Raw genomic sequence first — 27532 nt, forward strand, 5'->3', positions numbered from 1 at the left:
GTGGGTAGTGTGTAGTGTGTGCATGTTCATATGATACTATAGAGAAGTTATGAATTAATTGTGTGGCTCTTATAAATCAAACATATCTCTTATAAGTCATATTATACACAAAATACTACTATATTGTTTACCTGTTTCTCAAGCGAAACTTCGAAGTTTCTCCTATTTACTTATGATTCGTCTATCAAATATTGTAGTTGTAGTATTGTAGGTACAGTTTAAAATTTCAATATACGAGAAAGGCAGGAATAGTCCGATCTTGATTGTAACCGTACGATTTGTTACACACATTGAATCAATAAATCAAACAGTTAAAAATCAGAGAAATCTGGCACGGGCAGCTTTAATAATGAGCTAGCTGATACCACATACGGTTCGTTTCCTTATTGACATTGACGAAACAAGTTCCATACTGTCAATATTGAGCTTGCCATACAAATGAATACGTCGCTGCACAATAGCTCTTCCATTTTGACCGTTGTCTGTATTTGTATAGACAATTCACGCTACGCCCGGGATACCACCTAAGTTCTGTGCACAGGTAAAGTGCGTAACAACTTTTATGGGCGTATAAAAAATATTGTTGTTAATCACTTGTGATTGCATGTTTAATTAATTAATTCCTAAAGGTAAAACAGATCTTTTTTTTCGGGTCTATTTAATTTATCGTTTATTTTTTTAGGGCGAACTATCGAAATTATTAGTAAGTTCAGTACCTATAAATTAAGAAACGGCGATTTAAATTTCAAAATAATAGGTCGAATAACTTTTAGAAACTATTGGGTCTCAAATATTCAGTTAAGAGGCGACATATTCGTTCACTCGAAAAAGCCCTTTAATAGATAAAAAAAAAAAAAAAATCAGTTTAGTCCCTATGTATATAAATTATCTATGTAAATTATGGAATACTCGTATTACAATGCTTTAACTATAAAGTTCTGTAGTAAAATATTCGAGCAAAACATTTAAATTAAGAAGTCGAAAGAGCAAAATGTAACGGCTTGTACAAGAAAGTACTAAAGTAAAAGTTAACAAATTCCAAATCATCATATACTACTAACAAATATTTAGACTAGAATTATAATTTTCAAAACAAATTTAACAAAATTAGGCCCTCATTTTAACATTATGAATTTCAAGTAAATAATTTAATTCAATAGTAAAATAACTTCAAGTCACTCAGAGTTTGTTTAAAGTTAAATATCTTTTTTTAATATGTAATTAGTGAGCTTTAAAACCAATCACAGCTTCTGACTCAACATTCGCAGACATCTTAAACAGCTAAAAAATATAAAGTTAACGAATAAAAACAAACGAATTCCTGCCTTGAATCATGCACCCTTATTTAAGTGCTACAGTTGATTCAGTAAATTGTATGCCCTTTTTGTCCACAATACCCTTATTATGTTTTTTACTCGTATAGTTGGCTAATTTATGAATCTAAGACCCTCAAAACAGAATCATTTACGAATGTGTATGTGATTTAAAATATGGTTTATTTTTATGAACAACGTTCAGAGGATATCAAACATATTACCGTTTGTTAGTCAATGCAAGCGGCTCTATATGAAGCTCCTAGTTATGGGTCATAATAATCTTGTCTAGTAATTTTATTTCCGACTGATAAAATGCGAGTGATCCGTTTTGATATATTTTAAATGTCTTTTATTATAAGTTTTTCCTGTGTTTTGTTTCTTTTAACTGCCTCCGATAATATTTATTAATTGTAAAAGTGTAATTAATAAGTTTAACACATACCAAACATTTCTCGAAATCGCGTTCAGCAGAGCTACCTCATTTTATATTTTATTTTTTTGGGCACGGAATCCTAAAAAAAATGATACGTCATTCAAACGCGTACGTGACAAACTCATAGCCGAGTCCCTTAGCGCATCAATATCAAGTTTGTTGGTTCAATATGAGCTCAATATTCTAAAAATGACTCTCGCTCCAAGTCTCTTAAATCCCTTGCTGAAGCCTGCAATATGTTCATTCTGCCTTCCGGTCCCACACATTTTTTTCCTAACTGTTCTCCGTCGCTTCTCGACCTTACCTTTGTCTCTTCTGTAGATCATGTTGCAAGGTATGACCAATTCTCTGCGGACGCCTTTTCATATCATCATCTGCTCTTTTTGTCTTATAAAATCCGTCCCCCTAAGGCCAAACCTAAAATACTCTTTCAGCGCAATTTTAGTCGGATGTGTGTTGAAAAGCTTCGTGAGGATGCCTCGAAGTTCGACTGGAGTGGGGTGTTGGAGGCTGCTTCAGTAGATGAGAAGGTATCGCTCTTTAACTCTGCTCTAACTCATCTCTACGATGTTCACGCCCCTATACGCCCGGTAAAAATTAAGCACCTTCCTGCTCCCTGGCTTACTGAGGACATTAGGTTACTAATAGCAAAAAAGAATTTGGCTAAATCTAGATTCAGGGGATACCCTACAGACAAAAATAAGGCTAAGTACCATGCTTTACGGAATCGTTGCAGTACAATGTGCCGAGATGCTCAGAGGCGACACATTCACAATTCCGTAGAAAATGGGAACCCCGCCAAAGTTTGGAAGTTCTTAAAGTCACTTGGAGTTGGGAAGCAACCTCAAAACTCAATCAGTGATAGCGTTGACCTCGACCAGCTTAACCTGCATTTTTCTTCTTCTGCCACTTTTTCTGGGTCAGTTAAGTTGGACACCCTTAACTTTCTTTCAAATATCCCAACTCCTGACTATCCCCCTTTCTCTCTTGCTCAATTTACTGACAGTGACGTTAAGAAGAACGTAATAGCCATCTCGTCTAATGCCGTTGGAGTCGATAATCTGAGCCGAAACATGATCCTTCCCCTCATTGACCTCATAGCTCCTATTATCACCTGTATCCTCAATAGCTCCATTTCTTCTAATGTTTTCCCGTCGCTTTGGAAAGATGCCGACGTCATTCCTTTGCCTAAAAAATCCAGTCCCTCCGCCTTCTCAGACTACCGTCCTATTTCCATTCTTCCTTTCCTCTCTAAAGTTCTAGAGCGTCTAGTACATCAGCAACTTACTTCTTTTTTGAACAGACACGCGCTCATGAACCCATACCAATCCGGATTCCGTACAGGCCACAGCACAACTACTGCTCTTGTAAAAATTACTGACGATATCCGGGCCGGTATGGATAATCGTAAGATCACGGTATTATCGCTTCTGGATTTCAGTAATGCTTTCAACACGGTTGACTTCGACATCTTGTTAGGCATATTGCGTTCACTTAATGTATCTCCTGCGGTAGTTGACTGGTTTCACAGTTACTTAGTAGGGCGTCGGCAGCGTATAAAGGCGGATTCCTATCGATCTTCGTGGTGCAACACGCTTGCTGGTGTCCCACAGGGCGGCGTGTTGTCTCCTCTTCTTTTTTCTATCTTCATAAACTCTCACTTCCAATATTTTGTCCTCCTACCACCTTTACGCTGACGACCTTCAAATCTACTCTCAGGGCTCTGTTACCGATCTATCACAGACTATCTGCGCCATGAACACTGACTTGGAGAGTATTTTAAATTGGAGTAAACGTTACGGTCTCAAGGTTAACCCTACTAAAACTCAGGTTATAGTCATAGGTAGCTCAAAGCTCACTGCCCGGATTGATTTAGGTTCTCTACCTGCCATTGTGTTTGACGGTATTCAGATTCCCTACTCTCTCCAGGTAAAGAATCTCGGTGTCATGATGGACCAGAGTCTCTCTTGGGTACCTCAGGTGAATGAGGTTAGCAGGAAAATGTTTGCTGCAACTGCATCACTCCGCAGACTCCGTAATTTCTTGCCTTACGCCACTAAGATTGCGCTAGCTCAATCCCTCTTATTGCCCATATTAGATTATGCCGACATTTGCTATCTGGACCTTACGGAGGACCAGCTGAATAAGCTCGAGCGCCTCCAGAATCTCGGTATAAGGTTTATATTTGGTCTGCGCAAATTTGACCATGTGTCACAGTTCCGTTCTCAGCTCAAGTGGCTTCCTATTCGTCTTCGCCGTGACTCTCATGTTCTCGCCCTTCTCTATGGCATTCTCTTTAACCCCGCTACACCACCTTATCTCAAAGAGCGTTTCAAGTATCTCTCTTCTATCAGATGTTCTCAGACTCATATTCTTGCTTCTCCCTCATCTACTTCTAAATTTTATAATAGCTCTTTTACCTTCAGGGCTGTTCGGCTGTGGAATGCTTTACCAGTAGAATTAAGATTAGCTAAATCTCTCCCCATATTCAAAAATCAGCTAAAACTATACTTTCTATCTCTGCCTTAAGTTGCCATTTTATATATTGTATATATGCTTGTATAAATATATATTATATATATATATATATATTGTATTGTATATTTATTTGTGTGTTAGGTTTCGTTTTAATACTTATATGTATAAGTAGTAATTGTAGTATGTGTGTTTGTGTTTAATAGTCTCCATATTTAGCTCTTTGCACTACCTGTTGACTTTTGTATGAGTTCTACATTTCCTGCTACCCAAAGGTTGTCTGGAAGAGATCGCTTTTTAGCGATAAGACCGCCTGTTGTTACCTGGTTCTATTTTTTCTTTAAATATTTCTTTGTAGTTTTACATGTATGTAAAATGTATAATTTTGGTGCAATAAAGAATATTTACTTACTTACTTACTTACTTACTTACTCAATATCGAATTTTCGTGAATATGCACTTAAATTTATTAACCATTTATACATTTTTTCTCAGTGCAATATAGTTGAGAAATTGATACTTTAATGTATTTTTTTGTTAACACAAACTTAGGAAATAACAACTAGGTACTCAAACATCACTCAGACCTTGCTTTTAAAATGAAACGAGAACATTTAACAAAAATATACATAAGTTCAGCAAGTGGCAAGGCAAGAATAATAGAGCTACTGAGTCTTATCCAACGGTTACAAAATGTTCCGTCGACACAGATTTTATCTAGATGCATCCCATTTCCCCGGGGCCGCGCAAAAAGCAAAACTTACACTCTTAAGCATTAAACTATGTATTATTACTAACGTATAGAACCGCCACAGAGAATCAGTATTTTGCGCCATGAGTTGCTGCCGTTTTGGCATCAAACCATAGAAGCAGAGCGTGAATCTCGCGACCTAAACGTGTAAGCGCCATGAATTTTACGGCGCTTGCGACGTTTTGGTCGCGTGGTACAGGTTGTGATTGCGACAATTTGTGACGTTTTCAACCAAAAGGTACCACATTGTCGGTTGTCGATAAGGTTGATTTCTAATTGAATCCTTTTGGTTGAAAATGGCACATTTCTTTGTTTGGTATGTCATCTCTATAGTAATAATAACTCGGTGCTCTTAAGGCGTATTGTAGCCGTGAAACGCTCAACATAGACGGCCTATAGCATACATCTCGTATTTAAGCAAATGAAGACCAAAACATAAATTAATGAAATTTACGAAATACGTACTTACACATAAACTTGTTTGTAAAAAATATTCAAACACAAAAATCGATAGTAATAAGGTAAACGTCTCAATGGTGGACACGCTAATAGGTGACACCCGGCTGTCATCTCTATTGTAACGATATAATGTTAAATGACATGTATTGTGACAGTGACAAGCACTCGGTAATCTTATAGTAATTTTTTCAAGTACGATTGTTGCGAGAAAATATCATTAATTTATTTATCGTGAATCTTATTGCTTGTAATTTAATAAATTTCCTATCAATTAAAATAACGCAAAAAAACTGTAGTGTCTCTAAAATGATTAATAGTTTCTAAGGTTATAAAATAGCAGATTGTTAACCGAGACATGAAATGATGCCTTTCACCCGAGTTAAACTACTTTTCATTTCTAATACAAGGAAAGTAAAACGCATGTGTTTTTTTTAGACGTGACCAAGTATACATTTTTATAGCATTTCTTAAGGGTACTTTCATTAACAATTTAGGCAAAAGTATCGTTATTTATGGAACGGAGAGGCAAAAGGCAAATATCAGAATGGAAATTGTATAACAAATACATTTAAACCCAAATTTCAATTGCTTATCGTAAAAAAATTAAAAAATCGTACTTCGAACGTAAAATGCCCTAGTGCAGACACGTATCATTTTCTGCACACCTTTTAGAACAACAATGACCCTTTCAGAGCATGAGAAATGAAACATATTGTATGTGTTAGTCTATAAGACATGTAATGTGTCCGTGGGCCTTTGTTGCCTAATAATAAAGTTTTGACTTCTTCTAATGACGATCTTCGAATTTGCTGGTAATAGACTAAATGTATGGTCAATGTCACAGAGGTAAATACGCCTAAAAAGGTTCTCACAGTGCGAGCATAATAAAATTATTCCTTACACTCCTCCAGAGCACCAAGCGAGGCTATTACTCATCTTTTCCAACTCGAGGGCTCTTTTTTATTGCTAGACGTGAAAAATACCAGAAATTTCATCCGGTCCGTTCAAAGTGGCTGGATTAATTCAGCTGGCACTTATTTCAAATTGGATTTCGTTTGCAGTGACTGTGATGTCTGTAAGGTCTTTATTCCCTTTAACAGTCTTGGACTCGCTTTCCATTTGCTTCCCTTATGATAGCTTTAGTAGCGCCGAACAATAAAGATTGTTCATTATTGAGGGAAACGTAATTTTATAAACAAGTACCTGAATGTAATCAATACATCATTTTCCAATTATTGAGTATGAAAATAAAATGTAGAACGGTTGTTATTTTAAACTGATCTAATACTGGGGTCTTTTACCGAGGTAGGTGTTCAATATAAAGAACTTAATGTTATATTATAATTTAAAATAAGTATTCATTTAATTCCGATATGGAAACAACGAACAGGATTATAACAGTACTAAAAATGAATATCAACCAATTTATTCAAAACCATACAATAGCCAAAATTATACGTAACATAAAATACGATTACATCTCGTTGCTTTAGTTGATAAATAGTTATTGCAAGGTAGACATTAAAGTCATTAAAATGAAAATTAATTTGCTTTTCATTCCCCTATTGTGAATAGCGCTGGTAAATTAGAATTACTAAATACGCTTCGAAATCGTATTGAAACCTTTATATCTAAAATTATAACTAAGCCATATTGTTTTAGTTCTAGATTAGTAAACATGAATTAAATACTGTGTTTCTAATTTGTTCATTAATTACATATTTTTACCAATACGCCACTCTTGAAAACGTTTCTGAATTATTTTTAATGGACGGACGTGTAAATAATTAACCTAATGACTAGTGATTTTCGCGTGCGTATGCTGTGAGTTTAGTTTTTTCAGTTATTTCATATATATGTACAGTCAACTGCAGAGATAACTGACCCCCGTGAAAACAAATTTTTATTCAGGGAGGTCATCAGTTTTCTCTGCAGCTGACTGTACATTCATCATCAATAGTAGCGGATGAAACAACGCGCCAAAAGTATCTGATATACCCGATAACTTTCCCAAATATAGATAAATTTCTAGATAAAGTTCTACATATAGAACCATCACTTTTTGTTAAGCTATTACAGAATGGGTAGATACCCGTTGTTTATTCGCTAATTTTGATGCTGACTCTACATAGCATGCAACTTGCATAGGTGGTAATTATATCAAAATTAACTTAGTAGAAATTACCTTTTTTTTACAGAGCGCTACTCTTAAAAAAAGGTAAGTTTAGTCGGTTTACCGGCCACCCCTGGTTCTCGGCCAATACGTAGTAAAACTGTAATAACATGACAACTTTACCGTTTCTTCTGGAAAAAATTAGGGTAATCGAATAAATTCAGTTGACATTGACATATCCTAAATTTGTTAGCTTGATAACGTTTTGATTGGCTCGTCAGTGCACCAAAGCTTAGACAGTGTGGATGTTGCGGATAGCAACTTTGTAATTAATAACGGATTTTGATACAAACATAGCAAGTGTACCTATTATATTTTTAGTCCAAAAATCATAAAATGATAAAGATTGGTCGAATATATTGTTCATAAAATACACATTTCAGCTTCATTGGGTAACCAGTGGCCGTCTGAAGTGTAAACTTCGGCGATCTAAAAGATAATCGGCCATAAGATTAACCCGCCAATTATACTGTTATCCTACATGCCTTGTAATTAACCAACCGTATGAAGTAGATTAGTAGGTGCAATTGCAGTATTGTTCGTGGATGTACCTACTTCATGTATATACCTATATTATGCGGAGGTACCTAAAGGAAATCAATGGCTTAGTAGACTAATCTTTATTCAATAAGCTACCTATGACGTTTCACAAACTGTGTAGGTATTTTATATATGTAGTTTTATTTACAATTTTAATCTCATTCAACAGCTGAAAGCTTTCATTCAAAGCAAAAAACTGCTCGTGAATACATTTGCGTGTGGAATAAAAACATAAAAACAGTACTGAGAAATACTTTTTTACTAGGATGTAGAATTTTTAACATTTTATTTGTTTTTAGCACACCCATACAATGAACCAATCGGTACTTAACTTATAAATAAACTAAATAAATAAAATTAAATATTATGTTTGCAAGTAATTTGAGCGCTACACATTTTTATTTGGTTAGTAAACTGCTTTAAAATCCCAACTAGTTTAGAAATCATTACAAACTATCGTATAAATGTTATGGATAGCAGTTTAAATGATACATACGAGCTATTTGCTAACCGCTTTAGGATCATAGTTTACGCAAAAGTATCAATAAATTTTTACCGTGGACATTTTATAAAATCCCACCCCAGTATTCGGTAGAGACCTCTTACGAGTCCCTATAAAGTGTGTCAAGAGCGGTGACCTATGCTCTCTACCGTCTCTTTAAAACAACAAGCAAGACAAAGGTAAATACTGCATGCAGTTTGTTCAAGTGATCGTAGGTGGCACTCGCCTGCGCGAACACGTAAGCCTATATTATAACTACTTTTGTAAAGATGAGTTGAATAAAAATGTACTACTGCATTGGGGAAAAGTGGAAGCTGTATGTGCACACAGCTAATAGTTTTGTACGTGGTTCTGTATGTTTCGAATATAATTTTTCGAACGTGATAATGTTAATTTATTTAGTTGTGCGTTTGTTTATCTTTATTGAGATTCAGCAACGTAACGCAACTAGTTAATTAAATAGAAATAAAGATTCTAAAGTATTGTATGTACTTTAGAATATAAACAAAAACTATGCATTTTAACATGTTTAAAAAATCGGAGTTCGAGTCGGACTCGCCCACCGATGGTTCCGTACTTTTTAGTATTTGTTGTTATAACGGCAACAGAATACATCATCTGTGAAAATTTAAACTATCTAGCTATCACGGTTCATGAGATGCAGCCTGGTGACAGACAGACAGACAGACGGACCGTGGAGTCTAAGTAATAGGGTCCCGTTTTTACCCTTTGGTTAAAAAATGTGGTTTTAAACTTCATTTGAAAATAGTGTTTGGGGAGAGAAACCAGAGTCAACAAGTGTGACAAAATCACGCTTCATCAACCAAGAACCACAATTTCACTTTTCCGCGCCGCCGCTTCAAGAATCATCAAAACAACACACCTTTTCATAACAACTTTTAAAATATTTGTTTACCAACATTATTAGATGATAGTCTGTTAAATCGAACGTAGGAAGCAGTAGCATGATAATACTTACTACAAAATTATGACATGGGAACCAAAGGATAATAAGCGTTCTGTGAATGCTATAAGGACTTTAACGTCTGCCAAATATTATTGGCTTTGTAAAAGATGTGACATCATTTCCACCGCACGCGCAAGTGCGTTCTATTCCCCGCCCTGTCAAGAACTGTCTTGTTAGTTGTATTAGGTATTACTATGATAATATTATGTCGACGTTGTGGCTTAACCATGCCTTTGTTTAGTCTAAAGAACATGGTCCAATTGTTACTGCTGGTCATGTAAATCCTGCGCTAGATTACCATTAAGGCGCGAAGTCCAACGCAAGGTTGCAGTAAGCCTCCTTCATTAAGCTACTAAACCTCGTTAGCGAATTCTGTAATGTTGTGTTTTGTAATTAATATCTTCAAGTTAACACGAGCATGGACAACCTTAACATAGTTTCACAGGATGAATGCTAAGTATTTTAATGCATACCGTACATGTACATCTCCTTTTACTGTTTTATTAATTAGAAACTAGATCTAACTACGGGAATATATAACCCTAAAGGCTTTAGGGGATGATGGTATTTGATAAGAATTTACATATTTTTGAGAATATGACAATTGCGTTGACAATGTTATTGCCATAGGTAATAACTAATTATCTACATGAAAGCTTTGGGACAGTCTTTGTTTTCTATTATCAAATATAGATACTTATATATTTATATCCCATTTCCATAGTAGTAATAATTATGCACCATTAATTATTGCGCTATGTTATAAACATATTTCCCGCATTTAATGGACTGTTATCCTTACATTTCGCACTATTACACGTTGAAAGCCGAACCGAGTTGTAAACGTTAATTGGACATGGAACAAAGTTCAACATGGCTCATTAAATTTTCAAACATGTTCGAGTTTAGTATGTATTATGAAACTATACCTACTGATAATCATCCTTTGCCTGTAACTTCTTCCGCATACAAGAATGCTCTTTTAATTATTTATGGGAGAAATATTTAAAAAAATATATAGGTATTTTTAAATTTAACAAGAAGCATTTAAACGAAATTTAAAGTCCCCCGCTTTAATAAAATTTAATTTCTGATCCATTTTCATTTGACACTGAAATTAGCCATACAGATACGAGAAATAAAAGATGTGTCTGTTGTTGTATATAATAGTTAAAAGAGCTAGAGCTTAAGCCTATTTACAGAATAAATATTTTGATTTGATTTGATTAATCCTGAAAGTAAGGATAAGGAATCTTACTTCTGGTTGTGAATGATATCACCACAGACGAAGTTTGTCTCTATTATAAGGCATTGAATACAACACCAATTTTAAATTTCGGGAACAGCAAAGACACCTTACTCTCTCCCTGTCTCTGTTGTGCTTTGTATTATGAATATAAAAAATAAATATTGTTTTTCCCTCATTCCAGTGCATCCTCGGAGCGCACTGCGTACTCCTGGCTGCCGGACAATAGGCTGGAGTTCAGCTCGCCGTACAGCCGGCGCCGGTCGTCCAACTCCACGGTCTACGAGAGCGACTGATGGCACGACACCTTCGACACGCTCGAAGAGGCCCTGCTATGATAACGGACACTAATCACAGTGAAATTACTATATTTAATTAATAGATTTGACTTAATGAAAAGTGATTTGTTACTGTGTCTTTAAACTACAAAACTACAGCGACAAAACTGGCAGGCTCTGCTTTGACAACGGATGCTTGTAACACTGACTACTGTAAGTTGCTAAATTTGTGATTTTGGCTAGTTATTATTTAAAAAAAATATTATGTCCTTTAACTACAAAACGTTGCAATACGTTGTAAATACATACTATGTAGATTAGAGATGAATATTATTTAATCTGTTTATAATGGCGTAAATCTTAAATCAAAGTGCGTAGGTACACACTAGGCCTAAACAACTATAACACCCGAAGCGCACGCAAAAATATGCACAATGGTTTTGTGAACCTGCGGGAAATGCCCAGAAAACTAACTAACCCATATTTTTCTATTCTACTTACTGGAATAGGTAAAATCAACCATTAGTAGCTCCGATAAACCTGGTAGGTAGCAAAAAGACACTGTAATTCGATAAGGAACTTCCACTGAAAAAGTAAGATGAAATGTCCACTTTTTATTAAGATTCACGTGTTTTTTTTAGTTAATAATAATTATAATCTTAGAGTGGGCGTAGAAACATAATTTCGAATGGTCGTAACTCAAGTAACTTTTTAAAATGTTTCATGAAGTTGTATGATGTACAACGATAACGAAAAGAGATCATTATTAAGTTTGCACCTTATCGATTATCATAAAGTGGAAATGTATACTATACATAACCTAAAAACTATAAATATTACCTACACAAATACCTGAATAATGAATTAAATAAATAAATATCCTATCAGCACAGGAAAACTAATAAACACTAGGTACATGCTATGTACCTACACTAGGTGTTTTACTTTCTGTGATAATAGCTATCTGTCCTTGATGGTTCCATGTAGAACACGAACGCGCTAAGGTCTATTCGCATCTTTCTAAGTAAGAACACGCTCATAAATTCTCTAATATTTCTCGCATTTACTTGGAACCAAGAAGAAGCGTGAAACTTCCTCATCGTTGCCTAAAATGAATATTTATGACGGGCAACGAGTAATGCGCCATTTATGGACGAAGTTAGAATGTATTCAGTTTATCGAACGCAACGGATTCGGGATTTTGGTGTTTGGGTATACGGGAATACCTTCAGGTATATTTAAGTATAATACGAACGAATTAACGGCGGCAAGGCTAGGGTTTCCAAACAATAAAACCTACAATAGCCTGATTATTTCATATATGTAGTTTGACATATCCGTTCCATTTTAGATTTTTTTTTCGGTTCTAGGAAGTAAAGACTACAACCAATTTTTTAACATGCAGATACGTCTGCGAGCGATACTCCAAATTAAATATTAAAGGAAAAAATGGAAAAAGTTACGCTTCCGGCAGGACTTGAACCCGCAACCTCCGCAATCCGTGCGTTGCTTCTAACCAATTGAGCTACGGAAGCCTACCAGAACCTTGCAAATTTTGCGGACAAACGGATTGCGGAAGTTGCGGGGTTCAAGTCCTGCCGGAAGCGTAACTTTTTCCATTTTTCCTTTATTATTAAATTTAAAGACTACAACACTAGAAATATCTAAAACAACAAATATATTAATCATTTCAATACACATCAACTGTGGAAAACAACAGACATGTACATGTCTTATATACTGAATACATGTATATATACAGTGTTACTTTGCTACAGCTGACTGTCTACTATTAGCTTTCTTAATAAATCTCCTTATTTTTATGTGTCGTAATTTTTTAGTACCTATTATAGTTATACTCCTAACTTTTAAACATGATGACTTTTGTAATATCCTAAGGTATTTAGTATAAAACGAATAAATGTAAATTTTTATGTAAGAGATGACACCAGCAATCATTGTTACGTTTATAGAATAACACATCGATTAAATTAGTTCATAAGATAATTCGCTGTGATTTTTGGTTAAGCTTCCAATAAGTATATTTTCATTACTTAGCTGTAAATATCTTCCTACTTCTCGGTTTAGATGTAAGAAATATTTGTTAAGATTTATTTTTTTAATGTAGATAGTCTCAGGTTTCAAGACACACGATTTGATAGTGTTATTAATAAATAAGTAATCTATTGTACAAAATATTTCTAGTCATTATGGGTGTAAATATTCTAACAGTATTCTAAAAATATAAGTTATAGGTACTTGAAAGAGAATAAGTACTGTACGTGTACGTGTATAAAAAAGAACTTAAATTTGTGTTAAATATTTTTCCATTTAAAATTAACTGTTGCTGACTGTACATAGTTTTGATAAGAGAAAGAAAGTTTGAGATGAACATTAACGACCTAGGAATGAAAATTGTATATTTAGAAGAAACTTTAAGCAACAATAGATAGATTCGTTAGTGCAAGATTTTACGTTATTAATTGCAGAGTAGGTATTTAATCAATTTAATATTGGATACTTCACAGTACTTTCGTATATTGTTGCCTATGTATTGTTTATTTTCATGCAGGCAATTTTATTAGTAATTAGATTTTATTTATTTTATAAATGTTGTTTTTTATTACATATTATTTTAATATTGTCTTCGGTTACAGCGATAGTTACTCATGAAATAAAACTATGAAAACGGATTATATCGCGTATATTAATTTATACTACATCCCGGCGTTTCGAACCGTTTACAGCATTCGTGGTCAACGGGTGACTGAAGAAAAACTACAATGTGAAAAAATACCCACATACAAATATAATGAACCATAATAAACTATAAACTTTAAGGCTGGTTGTACCGATTTTGCATGTACTTACATACAAAATCGGTACATAAGGCTAGTTATACAATACAACTATTTTCAAGTAAAGATATACGGCGTAGCTTTGTCGCTTAATATAGTTTATAGTTTATTTAGTTCATTATATTTGTATGTGAGTATTTCTGCACATTGTAGTTTTTCTTCAGCCACCCGTTAACCACGAACGCTGTAAAAGGTTCCAAACGTCGGGATGTAGTATAAATTCAATATACGCGATATAATCCTTTTTCATAGTTTTATTTCATGTCATTATTTTCTTAAGCAATTATTTAATTAATTTTTCAAACATTTTATAGCGACAATTATGAATGTATATTCCTACGGAGTTAACTTCAAAGAAGATCTTGTACCATTTATTATAACTAAAACGGTTTTCTGTTATTTGAAATATTATTTTAATTCAACATTTATTGTTTTCTGTATTGAGGTGTGCAATAAAGAGTATTTGTATTGTATTGTAGGTTTCACGCAATTAAACACAAGGTCCTATTGTTTGATTGTTAATATGCATATAATCACGAAATGTTTTTTTTAATAACAGTTAATAAATATTTCATATGTATTTGAAAAAGAGGAACCACATGAAATACTTTAGTTCCAAACGTTTGTAAATAAAGCACCATATAAGCTGTACATATTTATTACAATAATGTATACCAATCTCTTAAATTTGTTAAGTTACACATAAAATGTTTTGGTAACAAGATTCTGTATTCATCAATTTAAATGTGTGTTTAATTATCCCTCTAAATATATATGTTTGCCTATTTTGAACATATTTATTAAAAAAACAATAAAATTTAAAAAAACCTGTATTTAAAATATAAAATCCACAATACAACATAAACAAACCATGTTAGTTTCTAACTTCAAAAAATTTAGTCCTTAGGGAGAACCCTTGTGCGGTCGAACCGTAATATTATTTATAATCAAATACACAGGTCGGCGACTTACCTGCTACACAAAAATAAAATTACATTTCCCATGAAACTTATATACAACGTGGCTCATTTAATAAATATAATGTGGCTCATTTAATAATTATATTTAGTACATAAATAACTATTTGAACCTTGAAATTATTATACACATAAATTGTACACTACCTATCTGTAACAATTTATGTAATAAAAGTGAAGTAGGTATCGTCGCCATGTCTGATGGTGACTGTACATAACTTAATTTGACTAACGCGCCAATTCGAACAATGATCTAGATATCAACTAGATATGAAATATAGGGTGGGCCAGTGATAAATTCTATTTTCGTATTGACGTCTTTCGTTAAAATGCATTTATCATTGGCCCATCCTATAAAAACGATAACGAAATATAAGAAAGTCATGTCAAATTTGACATTTCCGCGATTCCGAATATCCTCTTGAACGATCTCTTTAAGATTTGCTTAAGATATTACTTAGATATCCAATGGATATCTAATGGATATCCCAAAACGTCACAATAATTGTAGCGTGAAATGACAATTGGTTTCTCGAATCGAACTGCTAAAGATAACTAGTTGAAAACGAAACTATCTATTTAAATTTCGTATTGTTCTCGTTGTAATTATCACGTTGTTCGAATTAACCGGTTAGACAAGAATCGATGACGATCGCGAATGAAAGATTCAAAGCAAGTACTTCAATTGATCAGTTCGGACTCATTTAGTTCTTTACTTCAGCAGTTCAGTTTAAAAACCTTTTCATTTACTTGCTCATTCGCTTAGAGAGTGACAAAAGCCTTCGATTCATAAATTAATTTATTTGAGTGATTCATATTGAATGAAATTATCTATCAGTCTTCATTCAACTCAATATATCCGCGAACGAGAGAAATGAAAACAGTACTGTTGATATAGATAGATCAGTTGAGCTTCTGAACTAAACTGAACTAGAGAAATAAAAAAGTGAAGTAGTTCACAGCGTACGAAAGATGCATATCAATCTTTTCTTTTCAGTGACACATTTTGCGCATGACTAATTCGACTATAATAAGGTATCCATTAAATATTTCGTTATTGCAGGCATAGTATACTCTTTATTAATCTGGATACTTGGTACTTACTATAACAGCTGAAACAAAGTAGTTGAATAAAAGGCAAGACAGGTTCTTGCTAGTTACCAAAAGACCATGCAAGCTGAAAAATATTCCAAAACTAATCAAGTGTGTCATTGCCAACACAAGACGAGATTAAACGATTATTAGCGTGACTGCTTCGTCAGTTTCCTGTGCGAGCTTGTATTAAAGTTTCCTGTGCCCTAGATGCTCGCTTGACAAGCTTCCAGCTAACATAATTACGAGTAGGGCATATAGGTATATCTACAGATATATTTTTACCTGACAATTTTTTGTTTGCGTTACGTTGTTTATATGTCTATTTTTTTATAGGTGGCTTACTGTGATGGATTCGGAACTTAAATGGATGTTTGTTATTAATTATAAATTAGATTCTCTTATTTGCTACATATAACTTACAAAATAATTATAGTAGGTACTTAAGACGACAGGGGACGACCGTTTCTTCATTCTGGATGTTAACATTATTGAAAATATTTTAACGCGATTTTATGTACAATTATACATTAACCATAGCTACACTCTTCGTTTGATTTTTTTCATTGATTTATTTATTACAAGTTTGTATGGAAAAGCTTTTTAAACTTTGTATGGAATTTGTTTTTTGCTCATAACTTTTATAATAATCTAAAACAGTCAAACGAAGAGGCATAGCTATCTATGGTCAATATAAGGTACAATAAATTATACAGAAACATTATCCATAAAGTGAATACACAGGAAGGAAAATGGGGAGTCGTTTGTAAATATGGAGAAGCGGTCGTCCACTATCCCTTTTAGAAGATATTTAATATTCTGAAACGTAAGGAATATGGTACGATTTAGTTAGTGCCAGTTATCTAATAGGGTAAGTTAGGACATAATAATATGTGCCCTACTTGTGCCCATAAGGAGATTCTACCCACGCCAGAAGTACAAAGAGATGTTAAAGGTTAGGTATTGAGGAGGAAATCTAAACCCATAAGAAAATACCCAGGATGACAAAACTTTGCTTCAATACAGTTTACACTAAAGCTCAGGAACGTAAGTAAGTATGACTTAGTATTTTTTTAGTTATTGATCGAGCAAAAGCGATAGTCTCCGTTTCAGTTTGGGCAAAAAATATTTCGTATGTTCGGCTTTTCTTCTCTACAGGTCGCAATTCTCAACCGATTCTTGAGGAATTTTGTATGACGCCTATTTCCCTGCAATGGGATTTCGCGAGCTCGGTATACAACTCACAGGGCTAGTAGTAGTAACTATCGACTGTCTTATATTAGATACTACCGATCCGCCCCGGCTTCTCACGGGTAGTTCAACTATTGTACACAAAACTTTTACAAATTATACATATAAACCTTCCCCTTGAATCACTCTATCTATTAAAAAAACCGCATCAAAATCCGTTGCGTAGTTTTAAAGATCTAAGCATACATACGGACAGACATACAGATAGCGGAAAGCGACTTGGTTTTATACTATTATATTAGATATAAGTAATATGTCAGTCACAAAAGTTTTTTCAGATAACATTAAACGTAAAAAGTTTGGTTTAAAGTGAAATTCAATAGAACTTGGAAATAATTTAAACAAATGTGACAGATTTTGACCTATGAAACCTAACATTTTTACGAAGGTGGTTTTCACTGAAATAGTACTTAACATATATTTTAACTATAAGTAAGTACGTATATCTTCTATCTTTTGATAAGATCCTGAGTGACCTTAAAAATGCGTGATTACGAAGTAATAAAGGTAAATTGGTTCGTACACATTATTCTCAATTTGTACATAACTTCTTCAGGTAAGTATTTAATAGGTAGCGTTTTTAAGAAGATAGTAGTGGCCTGGGTTCTCCCAGACGAAGAGACGGCGAGTTTTTGTGACGCCTAGCGTGCAAGTTCGGAACGAATCAAACTACGTGTTTTGTACTGCTGCTTTGAAGCTTCGATTTGGGGAAAGGGAAGTGTTTATGCAATAATGAACAAAATTTATTTTATACGGATAGGTACAAATCAACAAACTTTAGTAGCAGCTGTTATTCCTATTGAACGAATACACAGGCACAGGGATTTTTTTAAATATAAATATGTTTAACGTGCACACCTTCAAAATAAATAGGATAAAAGCATATTGCGCTATTGAAAACAAACTTATAACTAGTCACGTAGTATTAAAAAGTTTCCACAAACAATACTGCGGATATATACCCAAATCAGATTCAACACTAAAGGAAAAGCATATTCTGAAAATCCATTTGAAAACAAAAAGATATAGAAAAGTTCCTGTCAGTGTTAAAACGGCACCTTTTGTAATAAAATCACATTCCATGCGCTCTTTTGGATTTACTTTGTATAAATCTCAGTTGTGTCTTATTACATAGCGCGTTTCAGTCGTAACCGTCACGGTCACGAAGCGTATTGAAAAGTTCCACCTGAGTTTATTTGAGTTATTCGATTACGACGTCGGAAGTCCGCGGAGGTGGCATTAATCTGCCATGCTCCCCGAAAACGTCCTATTCTCCATCGATTTTTACTAACATAAGCCCTTTTTATAGAACGTGGAGGATTTTATTTGGACAGCACGGCAGCTGGCGCCGGAGTGGTTAAATTTAACTTTTGTTACTTCTTCAAACTAAGAACTATTGGTGCAACTGGGGGGGATAATCTGGTTGGTGTTACGTCTGTTAATTTGACAATAATTTAGTAAATTGTTAGGGGCCCTGGCGTTAGTGTTAATTTTTTTTAATGTGTAATTAAAAACCACAATTTTTAATGTAATACATAAAATATACGTTGAATAGTAAACATAAGATCTGTGATCTCTCGTGTATAAAATATAGGAAGATACCTACTTCAAGAATTTTTCTTTCGTCTTTAGAGAATGAGTTTCTGGGAACTGTTTTGAACTGTGTTCGAAATAAATACTATTTGATATTTACCGTTAGGTCTTTAGTGAAAGAAAATATCCTAACACAAGTACAGAAATAATCCCCATTAGACCCAGTTTCCCCTATGAATTGGAAGGTTGGAGAGTTGCCAAGCACCCCAGGCACCAATAGGATTCAACAAGAAAAAAGTTAAGATGATGAGTCTGCATCGTTTATGGTATCTGAGTAGGTATGATTAGAATTTCGGTAGCATCTACTTTGTATCTCGCATAAACAACCCTATAATATATGCATATTAACACAACCACGTATCACGAGCAACACAGAATATTTGATAGTCCTTATAATTATCTCCTCCACCTAATTAATGCTACACGACGTGCTTATTAACAAACGCTTCCGCTGCGATGTTTACGTACACAAGCATAATTGACATGTCTGGCTCTGAGGACACAGTTGTGATTAACAAGATAATTTGCAGGATATTTGGGACAAAATAACGATAGCGATTATTATTTAGTAATAACCATCTCACACAAACAACTCCTCAAGAGACCCACTAGATGTGACAATCACAAGGCACTCCTGGACGTGCCCATAGTCATTAAGGTTGCCGCCTTGTCTTCTCTGCAACCTTTACCATTAGCAGCTTTACGGACCGATTCGAAAAATGCTTACAAGAAGTCACAACGGTACGATACTTATCTGTCAGTGTCAAACGTGACGTTTTTTGGTTGAAGAAATGTCACTTTTGACACTGACAGACATCGGTATAGTACCGCTATGACTTCTTATAAGCATTGTTCGAATCGAGCCGTTAGGCAGGTGCTGCTGGCGACACTACAATTAGGTTACTGTTTTTTTTACACTAATATTATGAATGCAGAAAGCGATATGAAAAAACCGGCCAAGTGCGAGTAGGACTCGCGCACGAAGGGTTCTTTCTGTACCATTACGCAAAAAACTGCAAAAAAATCACGTTTGTTATACGGCAGCCCCACTAAAATATTTATTTTATTCTGTTTTTAGTATTTGTTGTTATAGCGGCAACAGAAATACATCATCTGTGACGATTTCAACTGTCTAGCTATCACGGTTCATGAGATACAGCCTGGCGACAGACAGACGGACAGACAGACAGACTGAGAGACAGACAGACAGACGTACAGTGGAGTCTTAGTAATAGGGTCCCGTTTTTACCCGTACCGGAACCGTAGATGTAGTGCATTATTGTTTGCCATCGTATTTTCTCAGAAACCTTGCTACTTCTTCTGTCAACCTCAGTACTTATTGTACTAAAACTGACTTAAATAGCATGACACGTTTGTGCGTTTCCGTGAAAATACGATAGCAAACAATTATGCACTATATCTATAGATCTATAAATGCTATGGGATTCCTTGAGAAATATACCTACCTAATTTAAATTTGGTAAAAATAAATATACTAGTGTTTTTTTTTATATAAGTATACCAGCTTAGTACCTGGCTGCAAACTAAAAATCTTGGTCTACGGTCCCATTAACTCAGATTAGATTAGATACCTACATTTATTTCTCATTTAAAATGTACATTATATTTTATATAAGGGGAGATGAAAGCCTTGAAAAGCTGATCATTGTTGGAAACACGGAGGGCAAACGAGGGCGAGGACGGTCTCCAACTAGAATATGGAGCGATCAAGTAAAAGGGGCCCCATCCTCAACCAGCTTTTGCTCGGTCGTCAGAGACGCGATAGACAGGCACTGATAGAGGCAGATCACAAGAACCAGGTGTGGAGCATCCACATCCACTGATGACCACGATCCTCAGTCATGAGGGAGCGACCACAGAGAGAGGATATTTTACATGTCAAAATGAAATGCATTCACAAAAAGATCGTCGCAACACAATATCAATAGTAATAATTAAGAATCAAATTTAATAAATAAAAAAATCGAAAGTATGAGATAATGGCAGTTAATACGAGTAAACAATCAAAAGAAAATAAAACAGTAAAAAGTCATTGTGTATAAAACCACTTTCTGTAAATAGAAAGAGTAAACAGTAAAAATAATTTAGAATATAAAAAATAAAAATGTCCAAAATAATTGTAAAAATATACGACCTCCTTGGTAAACCTCAGCATCCTTAGCGGCAAACAATCACTATGTTATACAAATTCATTTGTAGCAAGATCGTGCAGGAAAGCTTTCCGCTTATTAACATAGCAAAGACCCGAAAAAATCACAGGAGCCTGTTAGATGTTTGATCGATTGGACCTACCAGCATTACGAACGTTAGAAGCCAATTCTCACGCCTAAATCAACAACTTAAGCATTTTGTAAATAAACTCCAACAATAGACTAGCATGTGGATCTTCAATCTTCATTTCATAATTTATAGTCGAAAACCATATATGAACCTTTTATACTTACTTTTTAAGTCGAACCTTGCGTAAATATCCTCCACCAATATTGAAACCTCTAGCTGGCTTCGTGTTGACTTTGCCTTTGTAAACACTAATAGGAAATTCAAAAGTGGGAACTAGTTAAAATGAAACAGTGAATATGTTAATTTTGTTAGTGTACCTAAGGCTGACCGAGCCCCAGTGAGGACTTTTTCGTTTTATCTTCACCTACTGCACCTAATCTTTTATGCAGTCTCAATCACCAGAATGCAGCCGCGCTAGGACTAGTGCTTTTTGTGGCATGTACGAATGAGCGCGCACTGATGGTAAACGGACTGAAACTCATGGCTATGCATGAAACAAATTAAAATAGAAAATGGGATACAACTCTAACTACAATATATTAGTCTCATCCGTGACTAGATAATAGGTACCTATATAGATGAATCATAAACTTTAATACTTTTTGAGGAAATCTACATTTCCGTGCAATATTAATTAAATGAACCATAACCATTCATTCATATATAACACCATATTATATTTTTATTTTAATGTCAAATATATATTTTAATTAATTTATTGACTATTTTCGTTTACAATTTAAAAAATAGTTATTACTATTATTTAGAAGTGTTACATGTATGTATACACAAGCCTGTTTACGACTCAGCCACATTTTTTTAAATATTTTACATATTGCTTACTTGCCAAACTCAAAATCCATACTATCCATCCATACTAATATTATAAATGCGAAAGTCTGTCTGTCTGTCTGTCTTTCTGTCTGTGTATTCCCTCTTCACGCTTAAACCGCTGAACCGATTTAGATGAAATTAGGCATAGAGATAGGTTGAGTACCTGAGAAGGACATAAGATAGTTTTTATCCCGAAAATCATCCCTTAAGAAAGTAAAAAGCGGGGTGGAATTGAGATAATTAACGAAGTGCCTGCTAATTTGTGTGCATAATATGCTCAAATTTAGATTGCTATGAGAATTTTTCCAGGCGCTATTCTTACTCTAGCTGCGGTTACTAAGTCCACGCAGACAAAGTCGCGAGCAAAAGCTAGTTTGTTATAAAAATGAAATCATAAACGAAAGTATTAAAGTATTAAAGACAGAAAATATCCTTTAAAGCTACAATAGCTGCCAAAAACATGATACCAAAGATAACTCCGTAATAGATGGATACAGTCTAAGGAAAAAACGTGCCTCAAAAATCATGAAAATTTGATTCTCGATCAGATGGCGCCACTAGTTTTGGCCTACTCTCGTATAGAGGGCGTTGACGGTTTCGTTTGTTATTTATAATTTTAACGCATATCCGTTAAAGAACATGTGTCAAAATCATATAATAATAATTAATGCAAATAAAAAAATCATTTATCCATATTTAAATACATTTTAACGCATTTTTAGAAATCTTCATTTTTAGTTTTAGAGTGTATCGATAGATGGCAGTGAATTTTCTGTGGTTACAAAATTTACTTTGACAGTACCGCTCTATCTTATTATATCCCTCTTTGATGATACTTATCCGCTTTTTATTCCCTTTGAATTACCTCCTCCATGCCTTAGTCGAATGTTTTATAAGGTTTTATGTGACTACCTACCTTAAGGTAGCCTGGGCTCTCATAATAACATTTACTCATAATATAAGTTTACTCTATTTACTCAAAAAAATTACGAATCTTCTACTACTAAAGACAAATCTTCAGCAAATACCTTCTATTCTACCTAATATCAATAAATAGTATTTAGTAAAACCTTCAGTAAACCATACACACAGAGTACGTTACGTACGTATACAACGATAATTAGAATGATGTGTACATACAGAAATCGTATCTGTCAACAGCATTTTGATTAAACATTATCCCTTAATGTTGGTACTAATTTGTATGGAATTCATGAAGCATTATATAAGAAGAAAGCAACAGTACCTATCTCTCAGTAATTTACGTATCGCTAGGAATTCTTGTCACGCTTTCTTATTTAAATTCAAATTGCTTGAGCGGTTCCTTAAATCTCAGTCTGTGTTAGATACGTTAGAAGTAATTCCAGTATTAATTTAATTATAAATACCTAAGTGTAAACCTTACCTGTATCGTGTTCATAGCCAATTTCACCCTCCAAAAAAGTAATAAAACGATGAATTTAATACCTATTTTGGGAAACATATTATTATCCGATTTATATTTACAAGCATTAAAATTACCGTATAATTACGATAACTGTATGATCACATAAATAAAACGCTCGTGGCCACGCATAATTTCTGGCTGTAAATTTTTATTCCAATGTCAAAAATATTTGGGCAGAATATCCCACATATTGGTTTTTAAAGTCCAATATTTAAAATTAGTTTCCATTTTTAGGGTTCCGTACCTCAAAAGGAAAAAACGGAACCCTTATAGGATCACTCGTGCGTCTGTCTGTCTGTCTGTCTGCCTGTCTATCTGTCTGTCCGTCTGTCACAGCCTATTTTCTCCGAAACTACTGGACCAATTAAGTTGAAATTTGGTACACAAGTTTGTGACCCAAAAATGGACACGTAACGCAAACAAATTAATTTTACCCACGGGGGCCACTTTTGGGGGGGTAAATGAGAAAATTAAAAAATAAAGTTTGTCAAACCATATCGTGTTACATATCAAATGAAAGAGCTTACTGTGAGAATCTGAAATATTTTTTTTTATAATTTTAAGATAAATAGTTTAGAAGTTATTCAACAAAATAGGCAAAAAATGACCATCCCCCCCCCCTTTATCTCCGAAACAACTGGGTCAAAAATTTTGAAAAAAATACACAAAATAGATCTTTACCTATAGATCACCGGAAAACCTATTAGAAATGTGCAGTCAAGCGTGAGTCGGACTTAATTACTTAGTTTTTGATCCGACCCCTACGGGTTTTTTAGACATTTCACATAAAAAATACATTGTTTAAATTGTGTAATGTACGGAACCCTTGGACCGCGAGTCCGACTCGCACTTGGCCGGTTTTTCAGTAACGAAGCAATTACGATTGAAACTCAAATTTCTCGACGCAAAGCTGGCAAAAGTTATAGCTCGCTTTTGTTAATAGGTAGTCTGATTTAATTCTTTTTTTTTTCTACTGGACAGTGGACGCAATCATGGTGAGTCCCATTTAACTGCACTTCCACTTGTCATGTTTAATCAGTGTGAGTTACAATTTGTAATCTTGGAGGAGTAATGTCTGGGCGTCTTAGTTACATGTAACCATTCTTATCCGACGGGATTCAAGCCCTTGATGACTTATTGTTAACCATAACTTGCGTAAATATTCTTAAGCTAATGTAAATTTCTAGATATTTTTAATTAAACAAAGTTATCTAACTACAAACGACAATTTTAATGCACATGTCAATCGACTTTTCGATAAATTCGGGTGACATAGGTAGATTAAATTTTTTCGTTTATGATTTAGCTTGTTTTCTTTTTTTTTCTTGTTCGATTGCTTGTTTATGTAAATTACAATTTTTACATAGGTTATCAAGTAGGTAATTATTTACATACTAGCTATTGCTCGCGACTTCGTACGCGTGGATTTGTATGTTGGTGGTTATATATTGTACATGAGCATAATATAGAACATTATGCAGCAAAATATATCAGTAGGGGCGGTTAATCATTTGTTAATCATTATACAACGCATGAAATTTGTCTTTCACAAACTACGAAGTTTCAAGACCCTAACTGAAAAAAAATTGTTCCCGATATAATCCCTCTCGACCCTCTTAGAAGATTTACAAGTCCACTATTTAAAAAAAACATTCGCTCCCGAAACTATTAATACAAACTTTTCAAAAACGGTGTAAGTAATCAGTTTTCGTCTATTTTAATATAATGCCCTTATTACCAAGTTTCAAGTTCCTAGCTTAAAAAAAATTTGTACCACATATAAACTTACATCCCCTTTTTAACCCCTTTAGGGGTTGAATTTTTAAAAACATTGAAATAACTTTTTTTAGAATCTTTTACAATGCCTTTCTAAGAAGTTTCAAAGCATTTGTAATAGATTCACTTTCAACCCCTTTTTAACCCTTTTAGGGGATGAATATTTAAAAACGCTTAAATTACTTTTCTTGTATTCTAATAATATGCCTTTGTACAAAGATTCAAGTCCCGCACTCAAAAAAATATTTGATCTCCATACAAACTTTCAACCCCATTTTTACCACCTTGGGAGATGAATTTTCAATAATACTGAAATAAGTTTTTTCTTTTTTAATTATATAACTTTCTATGAAGTTTCAAGTACCTAGCTTAAAATAAAATTAGGACCACGACAAACTTTCAACCCCTTTTTAACCACTTTAGGGGATGAATTTTTAAAAACGCTGAAATCACTTTTCTTGTATTCTAATAACATACCTTTAATGCCATAATAACATGCCCACTTAAAAAAATGTTTACCCTCCCTACAAACTTTCTACCCCTTTTTCACCACCTTAAGGGATGAATTTTCAAAACCGCTGAAATTAGCTTTCTTCTCTTTTAATGAAATAACTTTTTACGAAATTTCAAACTCTTAGCTTAAAATATAATTTGGACCCTATACAAACTTTCAACCGCTTTTATAGAATGAATTTTTAAAAACGCTGGTATTACTTTTCTTGTATTCTAATAATATGCCTTTATACAAAGATTCAAGTCCCACACTCACAAAAATATTTGATCCATACAAACTGTCAACCCCTTTTTCACCACCATAAGGGATGAATTTTGAAAAACCCCTTCTTAGTGGATACTAACGTCATAAAAGCTCTACCTATTGTGAAAAATTCAGCTCTCTAGGTCTAACGGTTTGGGCTGGGCGTTGATTTAAGTGAGTCAGTCAGTCGGGACTTTTACGTTTATATATATATAGATTCACTCCAGAAAATCTGTAAAAGCATTAAATTCCCATAGCATCTCTGAATATAACGAGCTGTAACAGCTCAAAGCTGGGATTTACTTTTGTATGGAATGGACTATAAAATACAAGTGCTAACTGACAGCATACACGTTTAACGAACACTTGATCTTTGCCTTTTAAAGCGGCGTTTAGGCCAAAGCGAGTCAACTCCGATCACTTAAAAAGCAGTAGCAAGTGAAAAGCTACCTGACAGACTGACCGGTATCCTTGCGCTCTCCATAGTTGCTACGAATATTGAGGTCAGGTTACACTGGTTCGTTTTAAAACTCGCAAGTGCTGGCCCTTGCACTCAAATAAGAATACACGGGCAGTTCACAACAAGTAATGCTAACAAGTTAACAACCCGCATACCGCATGGACCTGAGGTTTGAATACGTGCCACCGGCGTATGCGCATTAAGGTGCGAAATAATCACAATAAACTCGCAAATGAAATCTATCGCTTGGGTTAAGGCGCTGCTGTGTTTTAAAAATTTTACAGCCCAAGATGACATCGACAAAAGCCGATCAATTTTTTTTTATCGGGATGACAGATGTAACGAAAAGTCACGCGGTCATTTCCATACATTATTTCACTTACGATTGGCGTTTCCTATCAACGTTAGTCACTTGGCTAGGCTCCCTGTACTTTATACTCGACCTTAATTGCTAATTTGCTACTGCGTATTTCTTGATTAATCGTTAACTATTATAATATATTTAGTATCCCAAGAAGATAGTTTATTATCCTGAAATGTGTCAGCATTTTCCTGAAAGATACAAAATTTCCTCTATTCTGGACCGGATAATTGAAATATAGTTACCTACGAAATGTAATTGATCGTTAGCATATTTCGATGGCTTCTAAAATCAACTTCCTATGTGGTGTCTTTACTTTGTAAAATGGTTTTCTCTCTTTGTAAATCTTTTGGGTGCCCGCCTACTCGTAGCTATACGGAGCGAACGATACGGTAATCTCTCTCTATGACTCTTCCAACATCACCTAGCCGTTGACGGCCCCCGACCCCACGGCAGACCAAAAAAGCGATGGCTCGATGTCGTGAAAGCAGATATGTGAGTAAACGGGCTCACACGAGAGGACGCCCAGGATCGCGCAGTGGAGGAAAGCGGACCCTAGTAAAGGCCGGATTCCGGAATAATGCTAGGTGGAAGAAAAAGATGAAGAGACATTAGCGTATCGTTCGCTGCGGAGCGAACGATTGGCATCTTGGTAATGCCCCCCGTAGGCCGAGCACATGATTGG

At 34.5% G+C, this 27532-nt stretch overlaps 1 protein-coding gene across 1 annotated transcript in view; it reads left to right on the plus strand.

Annotated features, from left to right (window-relative positions):
• LOC134744534 (toll-like receptor 6) overlaps positions 1-11233 on the plus strand; it is a 125540-nt gene extending 114307 nt beyond the window's left edge. The window contains exon 2 of the mRNA XM_063678341.1: positions 11047-11233. The gene's annotated coding sequence lies outside the window, so the exon portion shown is untranslated. The remainder of the gene's footprint in view (positions 1-11046) is intronic.
• The last annotated feature ends 16299 nt before the right edge of the window (positions 11234-27532 follow it).

The sequence above is a fragment of the Cydia strobilella genome, chromosome 10 (genome assembly GCF_947568885.1).
Source record: "Cydia strobilella chromosome 10, ilCydStro3.1, whole genome shotgun sequence".
In the NCBI taxonomy this organism is placed as follows: Eukaryota; Metazoa; Arthropoda; class Insecta; order Lepidoptera; family Tortricidae; genus Cydia; species Cydia strobilella.